General features: G+C 37.8%; 2 pseudogenes; both read right to left on the bottom strand.

Annotated features, from left to right (window-relative positions):
• Nucleotides 1-1057: 1057 nt before the first annotated feature.
• On the bottom strand, nucleotides 1058-4531 carry LOC138910760 (S-adenosyl-L-methionine:benzoic acid/salicylic acid carboxyl methyltransferase 3-like; annotated as a pseudogene).
• Nucleotides 4532-4918: 387 nt separating this feature from the next.
• Nucleotides 4919-8507, bottom strand: LOC104097488 (S-adenosyl-L-methionine:benzoic acid/salicylic acid carboxyl methyltransferase 2-like; annotated as a pseudogene).
• Between the last annotated feature and the right edge of the window lie 11800 nt (nucleotides 8508-20307).

Raw genomic sequence — 20307 nt, 5'->3', positions numbered from 1 at the left:
TGTTCAAAATCCAATATATCAACCTGTTAGAACCTTCAAATCCCGATTCCAAGGTCGTTTACTCAAACAATCACACTTTAGTCAATTCCTCCAACTTAAGACTTCCGAAATTAGAATTTTCTTTCCAAATCAACTCTGAACTTCCCGAAATTAAATTCCGACCACGTGTACAAGTCATAATACCCGAAGTGAAGCTACTCAAGTCCTCAAACTGCCGAACGACGCGCTAAAGCTCAAAACGACCGGTCGGGTCGTTACATTTCAGCTGACATATATCACTGTTTTGGAAATTTCTGAAAGACACTATTTTCTGTTTCAGTCGAAATTGGTATGAAATTACTGTGGAGTTTTAAATGTTGAACTTGAAAGCATGCCTACCTTTTTATGTTGGAAATTACTGTATTTGGACATAGCTGTGAAGCTCATCACTATCTTTAGTTCTTTATTTATTATTGTGACTTATTGAGTTGGTTGTACTCATACTACTCATGTGCAGATCCAAGTGATCCCGGACACCGCGGGTGTTGATTCTTTCGCACAGTTGATTTTCTGGAGATTCCGAGGTAGATGTCGTGTTTCGCAGACCTTGTCTCTCCTTCCCTATCCTCTTGTTTATTGTATTTGGTCTCAGATCATTATAGACCATGTTTTCCAGACTTGTAATGTATGTACTTAGTGACACCGCATTTTGGGAGTGTTTGTATCGGTATTTGGGAGATTTTTAGTATTGTATTTGAGTATTATGTTTCCAAACTAAAAGAAAATCGTGATTTATTGAGGTTGTCAGCTTGTCTAGTATTGAGATATGCGCCATCACGACATGTGTGAGTTTTGGATCGTGACAATAGGGTTGTAGTGGAGTTGTGGCGGTGGTTGCTAGTGGTAGTTTTCCGCTAGAGATTGGTGTTGGTGGTTAAGCATTAGTAATGGATAGAGTAGTGGTAAAGAGTCACATTCACAACAATATTTAAAATTATTAACTTTAAACTTTATATTTTACTGTTTCTAATGTCATGCCTTTATATCTACGAAAGTTGGCATGTTTAAGACCACAATCTAATTTCTTTTTTAAACTTCATCACCAATCAAACAGGACTACCACATAAAATTAAACTGCAGTATAAAAGTGAATCTGGTCCAAAAAGATGACTCTCAACGAAGGAAAAACTAAATTAGAACTAATCAAGATCAACAGGAAAGCTAAGAATCCACTAACAATTATATGTGTATTTTAAAAGTCTGGTTTTACCTCTGCAATTATATCTTTGAAAGCCCTGACAATAGGCTCTGACAGGTAGCAAGAAGCTTTGCTAAAGCTATCATAATTTTTTCTGCCCATCACAGTCAATACCATACGCCCACCTTTCACCAATTCTATTGCTCGTAACATGCTTCAATCACATCTAGTGGGCTTGTACTTTCCACGTGAATATTTCCTTTATTATTCTCTATCCCAACAGGTACCTATTAGAGGAGAAATAAAAGTTAGAGTTACTTATTCAAAATAAGTATGATCATATTATATATATGCTCTATATTTTAATTGCCTTTGAATAATGTTAAAGTTATCTTCGTGTGACCTATAGGTCAGGGGTTCGAGTTGTGGAAGCAGCCACTAATGCTTGCATTAGAGTAGGTTGTCTACCTCACACCCTTAAGAATGCGGGTCTTTCCCGAACCTTGCGTAAATGCAGAATGCTTTATGCACGGGCTACCCTTTGTTATTTTAATTTATCAATTTTGAAATCTAAGACATGATAACTTACTAAATAGATATCTTAATAAAATATAGGGTCTGAGCTTAGATACACTTGTAGATCCACCCCCGAAAGCATTGGGTTAAGTTAAACTTGTGCACAACCTATCCTATATATCCTAAATCCGCATTTGACACCTATATTATTGATTTCAAAAAAAACAAAATTAAAAAGAGAAACAAATACTATAGGATTATGATTTTATATAACTTTTCAAGTTCTTTTTTCTTCAAGTTTGCTCACAAAATTATTTTGTACCGCAAAATAAGAAAAAATTGCATCATCTCCTAGAATCCATATGCAAATTGCTCACATACTCCAACACGACATTAAACCTGTAACGACCCGACCGGTCGTTTTGAGCATTACAATCCCATTCCCCCATTTACTGCTCAATTTATGCCTTACATTTGTTATGTGACTTGCCGGAGATAATTGGTTCGGGTCCAGTGAGGTTTTGGAATACTTAGTTCCAAGGTTTAGAATTTAAGTTGAAAGATTGACCGGATGTTGTCTTATGTGTAATGACCCCGGAGAATATTTTCTAAGACAATTAAGGTTTTATGGTGCCGAGGTAGATCAATTAGTATAAAGGTTATACAAATTTTTTGCGGGTCGGACTTTTTGGGTTGAACAATGCACTGGGGAGTAAACAAAATTTGTGACAGAAAAAATGCGTTTCTGCGGACCGCAAAATGGCCTCAGAGTAAGGCAGTTAAGGGGCCGTTTTGGATTCCATTCTGCGGTCGACTATGCGACCGTAGAACTGTTCTGTGGTTCATTATGTGACCGCAGAACAGGTCTGCGAGCCGCATAGTGACCGCAAACCCAAGCAGGTGTTTCCCAGTTCCGAAGGCCAATTTTGCGGCCGATATGCGGACCGCATATCCAATCTGTGGTCGCATATGCGACCACATATCCTATCCGGAGCTTCATTTTTTTGGGGTTTTATAACCCGATCCAACTTCGATTCATAGCTCTTGAAGCTCATTTTGGAGCAAAAATCTGATATTTTTAGAGAGAAGGGAGAGTATTCTAAAGAGAGGAAGAAGCTCATGTACTTTGTTCATCAAGATCTTGTTCAAGCTTTGAAATCCAACAAGAAAATATCACAAGATATTCACCTAAAATGTAAGGTTCTAACCCCTAATCTTCAATTTCGAGTTTGGGTAAAGATGGGCGATTAAGAGTATGATTCTTGGGTGTAAGAGTATTATTTATACGTATCAATAAGGTTTATTGAAAGAGTGTCGAGTTCAAATGGGTAAAGATTGGGTTGAAAATGGTATAAATCTTCAAAGATTTTAATTGAAGATTTGAGGGTCGAGTTGATGTCGGAATTTGGTGAAATTTATATGGTTAGACTCGTGGTTGGATGAGCGTTCATATTTTGTAACTTTTGTCGGGTTCCAATACATGGGCCCCACGGGCAATTTTTTGAGTTAATTTCGAATTTTATTGGAAAATTAGTATTTTCTTATGGAATTAATTACAATAATTGGTATTGACTGAATCGAATTAATTGTGGCTAGATACGAGGCTTTCGGAGACCAATTCTCGTGGCAAGGGCATAGCGGAATAAAGAATTACACGGGTTGAGGTAAGTAACAGTTCTAAATTTGGTCCTGAAGGTATGAAACCCCGGATTATGTGTTATGTGATTTGTTTTGAGGTGACGCACATGCTAGGTGACGGGCGTGTAGGCGTGCACTGTAGGAATGGTGACTTGGTCAAATTTCATGGAACTGTCTAGGAATGTAGACGCACATTCAAAAGGATGGCTTGTTCGAAAGAGTTTCATATTGGATTCAACACTACATACGATATTCCGTTCCGGCCCTCACTAACTCTTTGCTTGAATTAAGCTCGCACGTCAGGAGTGTGTTAAAATTATAATTAAATAAGTAAATATATACTCTTTATAATATTTTAAACTTCTACGTAGATGAGATGAATTCATGAGTACTTAACAATACAAAAACATACTTGGGAAAGCCAGTGGACACTGTAAGAGGAGTGAACAAAGTGCAGACTCTTGGAAGGGAAAAGTCTATTATAGAGTGAACCAGCAATTCCCGCAACAAAGCAATTAGGATCAAATATCCATCATCTCCCATATTCTGTCTCCTCAAATCTTCATGGAATTCTGGCAACGATCAGAAAATGGTATTAAAATCATTACCAGGAAGATTATTCAAGAAAATTTGAAATTCCGGCGATTGTTGTTGTTGGCCGTTGCTTTTGCATTCTTCGCGAATAGCGCTAATAAGTTGTGTGACCACCAAAAGAGTATTAGGTCCAGAGGAACAACCTAACTCCGCAATACAAATGGTTTCTGGGGAAAGGCTGCGGTAGAGTGCAGATATGGCTTCCTCTAATATTGGCTTTGTCATGAGAATCACCTTTTACTGTAAATATAAGGAAATGAGTTTACTTTTATATGCACTAACTGTATAAAAGAATTTAGATGTGTATTTTCTACGAAACATACAGAATATTTATATATACAAAAAATATACATTTTTCGGGTATTATTTTGAGAGTGGCTATACAGTGTCAACTTTTCATTATTTGACCTTTTTCAACACAATTTCGAATTTTTTTTTTTCAAGTTTCAACAAAATTTATGTCCAAATACCCAGCCTATATCTATCCCACCGTATCGCATGGCTCCAAAAGAATTGAAAGAATAGCTTGAGGAGTTACTAGACAAGGGGTTCGTCAGACCGAGTGTATCGCCTTGGGGTGCACCGGTATTATTTGTGAAGAAGAAGGATGTAACAATGCGGATGTGTATTGATTATCGCCAATTGAACAAAGTCACTATTAAGAACAAGTACCCATTGTCGCGTATTGATGATCTATTTGACTAGTTGTAGGGTGATTGTGCACCAATTGTAAATAGTTATACACATACTATATATGGATTATACATATATATTAAGTATCGCCGGATTTTTTTTTAAATTTAAGTAATTTGATGGACGACTATTTAGGTTAAACAAGGGAGTAACTAAGGGTAGGGTTCGAGGACATGAACTAATTGCCCTAGTTTGTTTTGATCAGGGAGACAACGACAGTTATGAACATAGTCTTCTCTTTTGCTATGCCATCGACAAAGATCTTTCTGCACTTGAGGAACTCATGATATATAAGGAACATTTATATAAATAGCTGGCTTTATTCACTGTTTATTCTTTTTAGCTGGCATACACATATCTTTATGCACTGATACATGGATTATACATATATATTCTATATCGCCAACTATTTTTAATTTAAGCGGCTGGATAGACGGCTATTTAGGTTATATAAGGGAATAATTAAGGGTAGGTTGGAGGGCATGAACTAATTGCCCTAGTTTGTTTTGGTCAAGGAGACAACAACATTTGTGCACGTAGTCTTCTCTTTTGCTATGCCACTGACAAAAATCTCTCTGCACTTGTGGAACACTTGATCCATATTCAATTCATCACCAAAATGACTCAATAAAAGCTCTCATGCACTGTGTCACATTGTATTCATCAGAAGAATCCATATGGATTTCTGAAGTTTTCAAGACATCAATGGTGAAAGATCCCTCCTTTTCAATTATAAACTTCACTTCTGCAGGAGATGGACAGTATATAGGAGTGTTGAATGCAACCACTTTCTCTTCTTCTATTGATCCCTGCATTCATTATTTTACTTATGAATATCAATAACATCAACAACAACAACATATCCAGTACGCAAGGGAATTAAGGAAGGGTAATATGAACATAGACTTTATCCCTACCTTGTGCATGTAGAGAGGTTGTTTCCGTAGACATAAAAATAACATATTGATAATTTAAGAAGAATTAACCCAAATAGCCGTTCACCCAACTGCTTAAACTAAAATAGCTAGTGAAGGTATATTATATGCATAATTTGTGCATAATCAATATATAACATATGTATTTAGCTAGACAAAGTAAAAAATGAATATGACCGGCTATTTATGTAAAGATCCCTTGATTTAATGATAATTTAGGTTTCATTTGTTTTTCTTAAATTTAAGATGTGTGAATTTGATTTCATATCTTTGTTGTAAAAATTATATGATTTATTAAGATAATTTAAAAGCTAGCGGCAACAGAATTGGTGGTGGTGGTGGGAGGTAGTGGTGGTCTTCTATATAGGGTTGTTGTGCATCGACGAAGGTTGGTAGTGGTAATTTTCCGCTAGAGGTTGCTGTTGGTGGTTAATTGTTAGTAATAGATAGAGGAGCGGTTAAGAGTCACATTTACAACAATGTTTAAAATTATTAACTTTACACTTTATATTTTACTGTTTCTAATGACATGCCTTTATATCTACGAAAATTGGCATGTTTAAGACCACAATCTCGTTTCTTTTTTAAACTTTATCACCAATCAAACAGGACTACCACATAAAATAAAATTGCAGTATAAAAAAGGATCTGGTCCAAAAAGATAACTCTCAACCAAGAAAAAACAAAACTAGAACTAATCAAGATCAATAGGAAAGCTAAGAATCCATTAACAAAGTTCATACCATGACTATGTATAGAATTATATGTGTATTTTAAAAGTTTGGTTTTACCTCTGCAATCAGTCCATTGAGAGCCCTGACCATAGGCTCCAACAGGAAGCAAGAAGCTTTGCTAAAGCGATCTTCATTTTTTCTGCCCATCACAGTCAATACCATACGCCCACCTTTCACCAATTCTATTGAGCGTAACTTGAGAAAATTTAAAAAATCTCTTTCATATTGCTCGCAATATGCTTCAATCACATCTAGTGGGCTTGTACTTGCCACGTGAATATTTCCTTTGTTATTCTCTATTCCAACAGGTACCTATTAGAGGAGAAATGAAAGTTAGCGTCGATCAGTACTTATTCAAAATAAGTATGATCATATTATATATATGCTTTATATTTTAATTGCCTTTGAGTAATGTGAAAATTGTCTTCGTGTGACCTATAGGTCACGGGATCGAGTTGTGGAAGCAGTCACACTAATGCTTGCATTAGAATAGGTTGTCTACATCACACCCCTAGGAATGCGGGTCTTTCCCGAACCCTGCGTTAATACAGAATACTTTGTGTACGGGCTACCCTTTATTATTTTAATTTATCAATTTTGAAATGTAAGACAAGATAACTTACTAAATAGATCTCTTAATAAAATATAGGGTCTGAGCTTAGCTACACTTGTAGCTCCACCCCTGAAAGCAAAGGGTTAAGTTAAACTTATGCACAACCTATCCTATATATCCTAAATCCGCATTTGACACCTATATTATTGATTTCAAAAAAAGAATATTATAAAAAGAAACAAATACTATAGGATTATGATTTTATATAAATTTTCAAGTTCTTTTTCTTCAAGTTTGCTCACAAAATTATTTTGTACCGCAAAATAAGAAAAATTGCATCATCATCTCCTAGAATCCATATGCAAATTGCTCACATACTCCAACAGACATTAATGCAGGTTGAGGTCCAGGGTTTGAGTAACGCTGTCACCCATTATATAAAAAAACTACATGCTGGGATCATCAAAAAGCTCGCTTATTCGAAAGAGCTTCAGATTGGATTCAACACTACATACAATATTCCATTCTGGTCCTCACTAGCTCTTTGCTTGAATTAAGCTCGCACGTCAGGAGTGTGTTAAAAATATAATTAAATAAATAAATATACTCTTTTTAATATTTTAAACTTGTAGATGAGATGAATTCATTACTACTTAACAATACAAAAGCATACTTTGGAAAGCCAGTGGAGACTGTAAGAGGAGTGAACAAAGTGCAGACTCTTGGAAGGGAAAAGTCTATTATAGAATGAACCAGCAACTCCTGCAACAAAGCAATTAGGATCAAATATTCCATCATCTCCCATATTCTGTCTCCTCAAATCTTCATGGAATTTTGGCAACGAGCGGAAAATGGTATTAAAATCATTCCCAGGAAGATCATTCAAGTAAATTTGAAATTCCGGCGATTGTTGTTGTTGGCCGTTGCTTTTGCATTCTTCGCGAATAGCGCTAATAAGTTGTGTGACCACCAAAAGAGTATTAGGTCCAGAGGAACAACCTAACTCTGCAATACAAATGGTTTCTGGGGAAAGGCTGCGGTAGAGTGCAGATATGGCTTCCTCTAATATTGGCTTTGTCATGAGAATCACCTTTTGCTGTAAATATAAGGAAATGAGTTTACTTTTATATGCACTAACTGTATAAAAGAATTTAGATGTGTATTTTCTACGAAACATATAGAATGTTTATATATACAAAAAATATACATTTTTGGGGTATTATATATTTTGAGAGTGGCTATACAGTGTCAACTTTTCATTATTTGACCTTTTTCAACACAATTTCAAAAACTTTTTTTTCAAGTTTCAACAAAATTTATGTCCAAACGCTAGTTAAGTAAAAGGAAATAAGTCTAAGCTTTATGTACCGATAAGATAAGAAATACTATCAGATCACTTAAATGATAACTATGCGTTTTACACTGTACCTTTTACACTATCAGTATATATAAGTAAAATTCATAAGAACTTGTTATTTATAATTGTTGCGAGTTTATAACTCCATTAGGAATAAAAAGGTGTTTGATGATACCTGGAGCTTAGAGTTTTTTGCATAGCTTGTGTCTCCAATTCCTCCATTCATGTGAAGTATTTTAGCAACTTCCATCTCTCCTTCTCTTGCTAATTGGATATTTTTGTGTTAAATTAGGTATTTATAGATGGGTGAAACCAAATTTATCCTTTGAATTTCCATCATTGTCCTCGCGAGCCAACTGAGAAAATATTGTACACTATGGGTGTGTTTGGTATGAAATATTTTTTAATTTTTCCATATTTTATTGACTTAGATATTTTGGAAAATATTTTCCTCGTGAACTCATTTTTCTCCAATTGGAGAAAAATGTTCTCCCTATTAAGAGAAGGGAAAATATTTTTCAAACAAGAAAAATAAGTAATAAAATCACTCATTCTCCAGGAAAGACATATAAAGATCAAGGACTAGAATCGTTAAGGGTAACTAGCCTATTTTCCTATTTGTGTACCTTAATTATAAGTATTATGACTTGATCAAACCTATTAAAACTAGTAGAAATGACACTAGATAGCCACTTTAAAAGGCTGCTATTTAGGAATTAGCAAGTATATCCTGAATTTCAGTTTTTCAGTTTAATTTTTCGAGACACAAATATCTCCAATTGTCTAAAAGTTAAGATTTTTAGATGAAAATTTTAGGACAAAATAAGCCATGCGATCGCGGCCTCCTTCTTCGCGATCGCCAGCCCTCCTTCTTCACGATCGCGGTTAACAAAGCTTGGCATAAATATAACCCCCATCCCTCCCCCACCCCCCACACAGACAAAGAGGGGGGAGGGGGGAGATTTTTATCATATATTTAGAAAATCATGATTTTGCAATGACTCATCGAGAAAAATCATATCACGTTTTTTAGTGTCATCACATCTTGGCTTGTACCATCACGTATTGGGTCCATGAATTGAATTTGGATAATATTTAATTTTATCGGGTGTTTATACTATATCAATAAATATATCACAGGTATTTGTAAATAAAATTTTCTCACTCAGTTATGGTTAAGAAATCATAGCACGTTTGTTTTAGTGTCATCACATCTTGGCTTGTACCATCACGTGTTGGGTCCATGAATTGAATTTGGACAACCATTTACTTACAACTGATGACACATCAATAAATATATGTTTAAGAAATATATGTTTTCACCAAATTGTAAATAAATTTCTCTTACTTAATTATGGTTAAGAAATATATGTTTTCACCAAATTGTAAATAAATTTCTCTTATTTAATTATGGTTAAGAAATATATGTTTTCACCAAATAGAATCACTTACCCATGGTAAATTGGTACAATTTGGTGTAAACACTCGGTGTGAATAAGTTTATCATAGAATTTGCGAGTCAATCAAGTTGAGGAGGTTCACTTAGTGAGGTCAATCCCGGTAATAGCACGAGCTCGTTATTGTTTAGTCTGTAATTATTGAAAATAGCCACTATCATTTATTTTAGATTTGTAACTACAAAACACTGAATCGAAATTGCAGAAGACTTGGAAAAGTTAAGAGACATGGAAATATCTGGGAAAATGAGAGTCCACCAACAGCATGGAAGCAGTAATGGCAAGTCTAACTCTTCATCTGGTAGTTTGTACTCTTATGAAAGATAGAGTTATATGCATGCATATGAAAGTTCACTTTGTACTCTTCATCTAGTAGTTTCACTTTGAAATTAGTTAACTATAGTTGGAAAAGCACCTATTAGAAGAAGAAACATAGAGAACATAGTGCAAATTGGGACAGTCTTAGGAATACATGACTCAATTTATATCAGCTACTCAAGAATTATTTCAAATGGTATGTTGTCAAACTATTCTTGTAACGACCCGACTTGTCATTTTAAGAATTAACGCCCCGTTCAACGACTTAAGGTCTCGGGCAACTTCATAATATGTATTATGACCCGCGGGTGTGGTCGACCAAAGAGTTGACCAAAGAGTTGACTTTTGAGCAAACGGCCTCAGAATAGAATTTTGATGATGTCAATAGTTTCGTATGGTGATTTTAGACTTAGGCGCATGTTCGGATATGGATTTGGAAGTCCGTAGGACAATTCGACGCATTTTGGCGAAAGTTGGAAAATAGACGTTATTCGGAAAGTTCGATCGAAGGTTGAATTTTTGATAATGAGGTAGGAATCCGATTCTGGAAATTGAAATAGGTCCGTTATGTCACTTATGACTTGTGTGCAAAATTTATGGTCAATCGGACTTGATTCGATAGGTTTCGGCATCGAATGTTGAAGTTGGAAATTTCATAATAGACTAAAGTTTCAGGTGAGTTTGCATAAAACCAAAATTCAAACGAGCATACCTCTCTTGATATGACGATTTATATGGTTTGTTACCTATCAAAAGAAAGGTCTATGTGTCTAGTTTCCAACGCTTTAAACCGTTTCTCATTTGGACATTCCTACAAGAAGTTATGACCAAATTACCAAAAGCTGCCAGAATGAGATTCTGCGACCATTATGCGATCGCAAAATGGTTTTGCGACCGCAAAATGGTCCAGAACAGCCCAGTTCTGGGCATCGATTTATGCGATCATTTTGCGACCCGCACACCAATTGTGTGGTCCATTGTGCGACGACATAACTGAGTTCGGAGGGTTAAGTTTCCTATTTTCATAATTCGACCCCATTTTGATAAATATGCTTTGAGATTTATTTTGGGGCAATTATCTGAGGTTTTTTAGAGAGAAGTGAGAGTGTTCTAGAGAGAGAAAGTGGATGAAGTATTTTGTTGTGATGACCCTCCTTGATTTGCGTACGCAGTCCGGACAGGTTTCCGAAAAGCTTTTATGTTGAAAACTAATGAAAATAAGATTTTTTGCCTTAAAAGTTAATTTTAGTTGACTTCGGTCAACATTTTTGGTAAATGGGTCCGGATCCATGCGTTGACGATCCCGGTAGGTCCGTATCGAATTATGGGACCTGGGCGTATGCCCGGAATTGAATTCGGAGGTCCTTAGCTTCAGTAATGAATTTCTGATGAAAATTAAAAGTCTGGAAATTATTTGTTTTTAAGAATTGATTGATATTTGGCATTGTTAGTATCGGGTCCGTATTCTGGTTTCAGAGCCTGGTACAGGTTCATTATGATATTTAAGACTTGTCTGTAAAATTTGGTGAGAAAGGGAGTTGGTTTGACGTAATTCGGACGTCCAATTGAAAAGATATGAATTTTAAAGTGTTCTTGAGAATTTCATTTGATTTGGTGCTAAATTCGTAGTTCTAGGTGTTATTTTGGCGATTTGATCACGCGAGCAAGTTCGTATGATTTTTTTAGACTTGTGTGCATGTTTGGTTTGGAGCCCTGAGGGCTCGGGTGAGTTTCTGATAAGCCACGGGATGTTTTGAACTTAGAAATTTTGCTGGTATAACTGAACCTGTTGCAGGCCTCTGATCTCGCAATTGCGAGATCAGGCATCGCAAATGCGAATATAACAGGGTCCGCAATTGCGAGGCTTTCATCGCAATTGCGATCAGAAGCCTGCGCCAGCAGTTCTTGCATTTGCGAGGTTACCTTCGCAATTGCGAAGGGAGTCTGGGAAGGGCCGGTTCACAAATGCGAATATTTACTCGCATTTGCGAGGTTCAGTGGTCGTAAATGCGACACTTTCCTCGCATCTGCGAAGGCAGCGGGATTGTGAAGGGCATCGCAATTGCGATTGTTCCTTCGCAATTGCGAGCTTCGCATTTGCGAAGCTCAGGTCGCAATTGCGACACCTGCAGCGGAGTAAAAGGGGCTTAGACGGGATTTTTCATTCATTCTTCATATTTTCAAAACCCTAAACCTTAAGAGGCGATTTGCCAAAGACCAAATCTTCCCCAAATCATAGGTGAGTGATTCCTAACTCTTTTCTTTCAATCTTTTACATCTTATAACAAGATTTAAACCTAGAATCTAGAATTTTTATGGTGAAATTAGGATTTTTAGGTAGAAGTTAGGAATTTAGAAATTTGAGGATTTAGACCTCAATTTGAGGCCGGATTCCAAAATTAATTAAATATTCGGGCTCGGGGGTGAATGGGTAAAAGAATTTTGGTCCGAACCTCGGGTTTTGACCAAGAAAGCCCGAGGTCGATTTTTCAACCTTTTGGTGAAAAATTTGGGAAATTTAATTTATGAAATATAATTGATTCCTTTAGCAATATTTGATGTTATTGAGTCATTTTTGAATAGATACGAGTGTTTTAGAGGTGAATTCCAAAGGAAAAGCTGTGATTGAGAATTTAGCGGTCTTCGGAGCAAGGTAAGTGTTGTGTCTAACTTTGGCTTGAGGGAATAGGTATTGTGTGAGTAATTGCTACGTGTTTTGTTATTTAATACGATGTATAGTTGAGGTGACGAGCATCTATGCGTTGTGGTCGAGTCATAGCATGCGAGTGAAATTCCATTCTTGCAAATTTGTAGTCTTAAATCTTGTTATCCATGCTTATTGATGTTGTTGAAATATTGGGAGACTTGTATTCGTTTCCACTAAGGTTGATAAAATTGTGAATATTGATTCGAGGTTGAGATGTTAAATTGTAAAAGTAATTATTGATGAAATATTGATATCTTTGTGAAACTTCTCTCTATCCGTTGTTATTGATTCTGTGAATTGTGAGGAAGAGTATAAAGCACGAAGGGTGATGCCGTGCGTGAGTTATTTATATGGTGAGGAAAAGTGTAAAGTACGAAGGGTGATGCCGTGCATGTATTATTTATATTGTGAGGAAGAGTGTAAAGCACGAAGGGTGATGCTGTGTATATTAGGAGAGGTTTAAAGCACGAAGGGTGATTCCGTGTATATTATGAGAGGTTTAAAATACGAAGGTTGATGCCGTGTATATTATGAGAGGTTTAATACACGAAGGGTGATGTCGTGCCTTTCTATTTATTTATTTGGTGAGGTTGAGAGTAAAAGCACGAAGGGTGATGCCGTGCAGTTTTCCTTGCTGTTTTAATTGCTCAATTCGTTTAAGGATTTTCAGTTTAATCCTGTCTTTTCTTTATTCTCACTCTTTATGTTATATTTCCCTCGTTGTATGTTCCCTTTCCATTATTTCTGCGTTATTTCTTTATTTACTGTTGTTGCCACTAGCATGATTATACTGTTCAGGTTATATGTGGGTGTCTTGTCCTAGCCTCGTCACTACTTTGCCGAGGTTAGGCTCGACACTTACCAGTACATGGGGTCGGTTGTACTGATGATGCACTCTGCTCTTTCTGTGCAGACTTTGATATCGGCTCAGGTTGATCGAGATTTTGCTATTGGTCCGCTGTCTGGAGGCTCAAGGTAGATCTGTCGGCGTTCACAGACCTTGAAGTCCCAATCTACCTTTTATGTCACTGTTGTTTTCTTTCATTCAGATAGTTGTATTTCTTTCAGACTATTACTTGTAGTAAATTCTGCAATACTCGTGAATAGTGACTCCAGATCCGGGAGGTAGTAATTAATACAGTTTTATAAAATTCCGCACCTCTTATATTTCATCTTAGTTAATCATTGTTATTTACTGAATGGAAATAAGGAATTAGTTTAACTATTTTCTAACGTTGGCTTGCCTAGCAAGTGAAATGTCAGGCGCCATCACGGTCCCGTCGGTGGGAAATTTAGGGTCGTGACAGTTGGTATCAGAGCACTAGGTTTTCTATGTCGCACGATTCACGAGTAAGCTTAGTAGAGTATGAAGGATCGGTACGGAGACGTCTGTACTTATCTTCCAGAGGCTACATAGTTTAGGAATAATTCTACTTCCTTCATTCCTTATCGTGCGGCATTGATTTATCTTGAAACATATATCTCATAATTCCTTTGTATCCACTCGTGTATGACATTACACACTCGGTTTCGGTTGTGCGTCGACGGTTCATGATGCCGCATGTGGACTACGAGAGAGCCATAGATGCTCAACGTGTGGTTCCAACTGAAGATGCGGGCGTATTGAGAGATCGACCAGTGAATCATGTGAGGGGTGCAACAGACCTTGGCATCTGGTTGATTTATACGAGTTGTGAAGGTTAATATTGTGGACCATCGGATGCGGTGAACTATGACGTCGCGCCAAGTGGGGGAGTCCAATATCAATGAATGGATTGCGAGTCATGTGTTATATCAGTTTTGGCCTGAAATGTATATATGTGGTACTGAAAGGTTCTCCCAAAATTTACATGTGTTTAAGGCCTGAGATTTTGTAGAGGATAAGGTTGGGACTTGAGGTATGTCCGCCTCCGTAATAATCTTATAATTCAGTACCAAAGGAGTTAGAGAAACAACATTAAATTTACAGAAGGTCTACTCAGCGTGGACGTCACGCTTGCGGATTTTGGGGTGCTTCGGAGGAAGTACAGTGGTTGACGAGATTCTGGACTAGGAATTGTCTGTATGGATATCTACTTTTGTGATCATCGTATATAAATAGGGGTTAAGTTTACCCAAAAGAAGAATCGAAGAGTATGTTAAGAAATGGGTCAGCTCAACAGTGTTGAGTCAGCATAACAAAAGAAGAAATTGGCCTTGGGAGAGATAATTCTCCACAAGTGTCTGTGGCAAGCCTATGAAAAGGGCAGACTAGCCAATACAACACCGCCCACTTGGATCGGTTCTCAGAAATACTTTTGAAAGAGTTTGTTTTCCGGACACTCTGTAATGCATGGCGCATATGGTTTGAATGATTGCGTCAGGTCACCATGACAGTGTTATAATATTCCATCAGGTTCAATAAGTTAGCCCGTCATATTCCTACTTTGCTTCCTACAACCAGAGAGCGAGTCCACAGACTCATTAAAAGGACTTAATTATGATCGTAAAATTTTGTATGACTCGGGAGCTATAGATTGATACTTCATTTCCACTAGTGGTAGAAATTGCAAAGATATTAGAATGTGTTCGGGGTGAGGAAAAAAAGGAAAGTAAGGAGACTAAGATGTCGCGAGGTTCTGGGGGATTCAGTGGATTCTACTCTGCGAGTATAAATCATTATGGCGGGGGATCGGGTAGTCGGCCAGCCCAGTTCGCACATCGGATTAATCGAGGTGGTCCAGTAAGTTCTTTTAGTGCACCACTGACATGAGTTTCCTACAATGGTTATTCTAGTTATCTGGCACACACTCAATATGAGCAGCCAAATACACAAAGGAGTTGTTATGAATACGGTGATACTAGGTACATCATGAGAAAATTGTCCCAAACTTGGGAGAGGCATATTTCATCAAAGCACTCAGGCTACGTGCCCCATTGCAGTTACTACACCACCCACACGATCAGTTAAGGGTGGAGGACAGGCGGGTAGAAGGCGTCCTAGAGGTGAAGACCCAGTCGTTGTTATATTTGTTTTATGGTATGGTGGAGGTCGTTACATCAGATGGTGACGTTATAGGTACGACCTCAATTTAAAATAAAGGAATAATTTCCTTAACTTGATTCGATTCTGAGTATCAAGACAAGTCCTCCTATTGTGCTCCACTTATGAATGAGCTTCGTAATTCTGTAATCTACTTATGTGTTTACTTCTGTTGGGAGGTTTTATGGAGATAACTACACCTATCATTCCATGATGGACTCTAATAAGATCTGTAAGGCTAAATGTGTCTTTCTGGTACTTATTTCGGTATGTTTTGATGTATTTCCAGATAATTGATTACAAATTGTGAATTAAATGCCCTACCGGTGTGGGGTTCATTATGTGTTATGATTTTATTTAATGAAAGTTATTTAAAAGGAGAAAATGGAAAGTTTCGATTGGCAAGATGTGCATATTACTTGTGATTCAGAACTGAGGCCGAGGTCCTCGTATTTTAAAATAAATTGATATGTTTAAACCGGGGTATGAGCTGCGGTGGAAGTTATATAAGGACGAGATCCTTCTGATAAAAATTCTTATGTTTAAATTCTCCCTTGTGAAAATTAAATTTGTACTATAGTACTAATAGGGAGTCATGTCTGCTAGGCTTATTTAAAATTTTTTTGTATGAAATTCTTTGTGCATACTTGCCAAATTCGTGTTGTAATATTGAGTTGTAACCTACGAGGTAGGTGCCCGCCCAGGTGGCGTTAAATGTGACTCGTTAATTCAGGTAAATAATTATGAGGTCTTCATGCCTCACATCTCGTTATTAGTATTGTGAAGGTTTGGAACGAGATTTTTGTTAACATGAAGTTAATTGACGATTCTGTAATTGATTATAAACAACTATTAAGACCAGATTCACCCAGAAGGGTGCCCCATTTAGATGGTCAGACGAGTGTGAGTTGAGCTTTCAGAAGCTTAAGACCGCTTTGACTACAACGCTAGTGTTGGTATTACCCACAGGTTCAGGATCATCTACGGTATATTGTGACGCCTCTCATATTGGGCTGCAGTATTAATGCAAGATGGCAAGGTAATTGCATATGCGTCGCGGAAATTGAAAGTTCACGAGAAGAATTATCCTGTTCATGACTTAGAACTGGTAGCCATTATTCATGCGCTGAAGATTTGGAGGCATTACCTCTACGGTGTCTCGTGTGAGGTATTTAGTGATCATCGTTGCCTTCAGTACCTGTTCAAACAAAAAGATCTTAATTTGAGGTAGAGAAGTTTGTTGGAGTTGTTGAAAGACTATGATATCACCATTTTGTATCACCCCGAAAAGGCCAATGTGGTGGCCGATGCTTTGAGTAAAAAGGCTGTGAGTATGGGCTGTCTTGCGTATATTCCGGTTGTTGAGAGGCCATTAGCTACATAGGTTCAGACTTTGGCTAACCAATTCGTAAGGTTAGATGTTTCAGAACCCAGTCGAGTTCTAGCTTGCACAGTCGCTCGATCTTCTTTATATGAGCGCATCAGAGAGAGGCAGTATGATGGTCCTCGTTTACTTGTCCTTAAGGACACAGTGCGGCACTGTGATGCCAAACAGGTTGCTGTGGGGGAAGATGGTGTTCTGCGAATGCAGGGTCGTATTTGTGTGCCTAATGTGGATGGGCTTCGTGAATTAATTCTTGAAGAGGCACATAGTTCCAGGTATTCTATTCATCCAGGTATCGCCAAAATGTATCAAGATTTGCGGCAACATTATTGGTGGAGGAGAATGAAAAAGGATATAGTTGCATATGTAGCTCGGTGTCTGAATTGTCAGCAAGTTAAGTACGAGCATCAAAGACCTGGTAGGTTGCTTCAGAAGTTAGAAATTCCTGAATGGAAATGGGAGTGTATCACTATGGATTTTGTTGTTGGACTCCCACAGACTCAGAGAAAATTTGATTTAGTTTGGGGTCATTATGGACAGGTTGACCAAGTCAGCACATTTCATCCCAGTGGCAGCTACCTATTCTTCAGAAAGGTTAGCTGAAATTTACATTCGTGAGATTGTCCGCCTTCACGGAGTGCCCTTGTCTATTATTTCAGATCGAGGTACGCAGTACAACGTGAGTTGGGTATGCCGGTTGAGTTGAGCATATCATTCAATCCTCAGACGGATGGGCAGTCCGAGCGTACTATTCAGATCTTGGAGTATATGCTCCGCGCCTGTGTTATTGACTTTGCAGGTTCTTGGGATCAGTTCTTGCTGTTAGCGGAGTTTGCCTACAATAACAACTACCAGTCGAGCATTCAGATGGCTCCATATGAGGCATTATACGGAAGGCGATGTCATTCGCTAGTTTGTTTGTTCGAACCGGGAGAGGCTCGGTTATTGGGTACCGATTTGGTACAAGATGCCTTAAATAAGGTCAATATTATTTAGGATCGACTTCGCACATCTTAGTCTAGGCAAAAGAGTTATGCCGACCGTAAAGTTCGTGATATTTCATTTTTGGTTGGATAAAGAATATTGCTTCGGGTATCGCCCATGAAGGGTGTTATCAGATTTGGGAAGAAGGGCAAGTTGAGCCCTAGGTATATTGGGCCATTTGAGATCCTCGAGAGAATGGGGGAGGTAGCTTATAGACTTGCGTTACCTCCAGGGTTATCCACAGTTCATCCAGAATTCCATGTGTCTATGCTCCGAAAATATCATGGTGACCCGTCCCACGTGTTAGATTTCAGCTCTGTCCAGTTGGACAAGGATTTGACTTACGAGGAGGAGCCGCAATTCTAGCCCGGCAAGTTTGCCAGTTGAGATCAAAGAGTTACCCTTCAGTTCGAGTGCAGTGGAGAGGTCAGCCTATTGAGGCAGCTACTTGGGAGTCCGATTCCGATATGCAGAGTAGATATCCCCACCTTTTCACCAGCCCAGGTACTTTTCTATGTCCGTTCGAAGACGAACAATTATTTTAGAGGTGGAGAATGTGATGACCCAAAAGGTCATCTTATGTTTTAAAACTCGAATCTGCACTCTTAATCCTTAAAAATATCATTTTACCCTCCTCGATTTGCATGCGCAGTCCGATAAGGTTTCCGGAAAGCTGTTATGTTGAAAACTAATGAAAATAAAAAAATTTACCTTAAAAGTTGATTTTAGTTGACTTTGATCAACATTTTTGGTAAACATTTATGGGACCTGGGCGTATGCCCGGAATTGAATTCGGAGGTCCCTAACTTGAGTAATGAATTTTTGATAAAAATTAAAAGTCTGGAAATTATTTGTTTTTTAGAATTGATTGATATTTGGCATTATTAGTATCGGGTCCGTATTTTGGTTCCGGATCTCGGTACATGTTCATTATGATATTTAAGACTTGTATGTGAAATTTGATGAGAAACGGAGTTGATTTGACGTGATTCGGACATCCAATTGAGAAGATATGAATTTTAAAGTGTTCTTGAGAATTTCATTTGATTTGGTGCTAAATTCGTAGTTCTAGGTGTTATTTTGGCGATTTGATCGTGCGAGCAAGTTCGTATGATATTTTTAGACTTGTGTGCATGTTTGGTTTGGAGCCCCGAGGGCTCGGGTGAGTTTCGGATAGGCCACGAGATGTTTTGAACTTAGAAATTTTGCTGGTATAACTGAACCTGTTGCAGGCCTCTGATCTTGCAATTGCGAGATCAGGCATCGCAAATGCGAACATAACAGGGTCCACAATTGCGAGGCTTTCATCGCAATTTCGATCAGAAGCCTAGGTCAGCAGTTCTCGAATTTGCGAGGTTACCTTCGCAATTGCGAAGGGAGTCTGGGAAGGGCAGGCTCGCAAATGCGAACATTTACTCGCATTTACGAGGTTCAGTGGTCGCAAATGCGACACTTTCATCGTATTTGAGAATTGAGCGGGATTGTGAAGGGCATCGCAATTGCGATTGTTCCTTCGCAATTGCAAACTTTGCATTTGCGAAGCTCAAGTCGCAATTGCGACACCTGCAGCTGAGTAAAAGGGGTTTAGACGGGATTTTTCATTCATTCTTCATATTTTCAAAACCCTAAACCTTAATAGGCGATTTTCCAAAGACCAAATCTTCCCCAATTCATAGGTAAGTGATTCCTAACTCTTTTCTTTCAATCTTTTACATCTTATAACAAGATTTCAACCTAGAATCAAGAATTTTTATGGTGAAATTAGGATTTTTGGGTAGAAGTTACGAATTTAGAAATTTGAGGATTTAGACCTCAATTTGAGGTCGGATTCCAAAACTAATTACGTATTCGGGATCGGGGGTGAATGGGTCAAAAGATTTTGGTCCGAACCTCGGGTTTTGACCAAGCGGGCCCGGGGTCGATTTTTCAACCTTTTGGAGAAAAATTTATGAAATTTAATTTATGAAATATAATTGATTTCTTTAGCAATATTTGATATTATTGAGTCATTTTTGAATAGATACGAGTGGTTTGGAGGTGAATTTCAAAGGAAAGCTGTGATTAAGAGTTTAGCGGTCTTCGGAGCAAGGTACGTGTTGTGTCTAACTTTGGCTTGAGGGAATAGGTATTGTGTGAGTAATTGCTACGTGTTTTGTTGTTGAATACGATGTATATATAAGGTGACAAGCATCTATGCGTTGTGGTCGAGTCATAGCATGCGAGTGAAATTCCATTGTT

The sequence above is a fragment of the Nicotiana tomentosiformis genome, chromosome 5, assembly GCF_000390325.3.
Source record: "Nicotiana tomentosiformis chromosome 5, ASM39032v3, whole genome shotgun sequence".
NCBI lineage: Eukaryota > Viridiplantae > Streptophyta > Magnoliopsida > Solanales > Solanaceae > Nicotiana > Nicotiana tomentosiformis.
Note: the sequence above shows the minus strand (reverse complement) of the source record. Positions and strands in the feature narration are given on the sequence as shown.